This window comes from Nannospalax galili, unplaced genomic scaffold (genome assembly GCF_000622305.1).
Source record: "Nannospalax galili isolate Female #2095 unplaced genomic scaffold, S.galili_v1.0 scaffold586, whole genome shotgun sequence".
NCBI classification, from domain to species: domain Eukaryota; kingdom Metazoa; phylum Chordata; class Mammalia; order Rodentia; family Spalacidae; genus Nannospalax; species Nannospalax galili.
In genome coordinates this window covers 5,091,711-5,093,338 of record NW_008355363.1, presented here as the reverse complement: position 1 = coordinate 5,093,338, position 1,628 = coordinate 5,091,711, and the positions used below count along the sequence as shown (strand labels likewise).

General features: G+C 53.9%; 1 pseudogene across 1 annotated transcript; it reads left to right on the top strand.

Annotated features, from left to right (window-relative positions):
- Nucleotides 1–7: 7 nt before the first annotated feature.
- Nucleotides 8–1,314, top strand: LOC103749607 (annotated as a pseudogene). Its single transcript, XR_001872894.2, has one exon. The product of XR_001872894.2 is annotated as a C-terminal-binding protein 1 pseudogene (transcript).
- Nucleotides 1,315–1,628: the final 314 nt, after the last annotated feature.

Genomic DNA, 1,628 nt, shown 5'->3' with positions numbered 1-1,628 from the left:
TACCCTGTGCCACATCCTGAACCTGTACTGACGAACCACTTGGCTGCACTAGGCGCTAAGGGAAGGCACTCGGGTCCAGAGTGTAGAGCAGATACGTGAGGTGGCTTCAGGAGCGGCCAGGATCCGTGGGGAGACCTTGGGCATCATCGGACTAGGTCGTGTGGGCCAGGCAGTGGCGCTGCGGGCAAACGCTTTTGGCTTCAACGTCCTTTTCTATGACCCATACCTTTCGGATGGCATCGAGCGGGCCCTGGGGCTGCAGCGTGTGAGCACACTACAGGACCTGCTCTTCCACAGTGACTGTGTGACGCTGCACTGCGGCCTCAACGAGCACAACCACCACCTCATCAACGACTTTACTGTCAAGCAGATGAGACAAGGGGCCTTCCTGGTGAATACAGCCCGAGGTGGCCTGGTGGACGAGAAGGCGCTGGCCCAGGCCCTAAAGGAGGGACGGATCCGTGGCGCAGCGCTGGACGTGTATGAGTCAGAGCCCTTCAGCTTTAGCCAGGGTCTCTTGAAGGATGCACCCAACCTCATCTGCACCCCCCATGCTGCATGGTACAGTGAGCAGGCGTCCATTGAGATGCGCGAGGAGGCAGCCCGGGAGATCCGGCGAGCCATTACAGGCCGGATCCCAGATAGCTTGAAAAACTGTGTCAACAAGGACCACCTGACAGCCGCCATCCATTGGGCCAGCATGGACCCTGCTGTGGTGCACCCCGAGCTCAATGGGGCCGCCTACAGCAGGTACCCCCCAGGCGTGGTGGGTGTGGCCCCCACTGCCATCCCAGCTGCCGTGGAAGGCATTGTCCCCAGTGCCATGTCCTTGTCCCATGGCCTACCCCCTGTGGCCCACCCACCCCACGCTCCTTCTCCTGGCCAGACTGTCAAGCCTGAGGCAGATAGAGACCATGCAAGTGACCAGTTGTAGCCCGAGAGGAGCTCTTCAGCCTCGGCGCATGGTAGAGGGCACCACACACCCTCGGACCTGAGTGTGGAGGTGGCGTCCAGTGTTAATCCTTGCGCTCCAGAGACTGGCCTGGGCTTGCAGGAGGCAGGGGCGAGAGGCAGCACGTCCCCAAGTTGATTGTAGTTGTCCCGTCCTGTGGGCTGGCTCACTGTCCTGTGTCCTTTGCGTTCCTCGTTAAGCAAAAGAAGTTAGTAGCTAATTCTATCACGAATGTTCTTGTCTGTTACAGTATTTAGAACATCACAAAGGATTTGTTTGCTTAGCTGTCAACAAAAAGAAGCCCTGAGGGAGCATTCAGCAAGTCAGTTTGAGATTATTTTTCTTTTTCTACGTTGGAACGTGCCCCGGAATGCAGCCATCGGCACACTTCTCAGGACAATGAATCCTTCCCGTTTTTCTTTCTTTGCCACACAGTGCATTCTTTTTTCTACCTGCTTCTCTTAATTGATTAGTGGATAATGAAAATGTGGTTCATATATACGATGGAGTTTTACTCAGCAGTAAAGAAAGATGAAATCATGAAATTTGCAGGTAAATGGATGGAACTAGAAACTGTTATACTAAGTGAGTTAACACAATCTCAGAAAAAAAATCGACATATGTTCTCCCTCAAATGTGGATCCTAGAACCAAACCCTGATAAGTGAGTATGTATC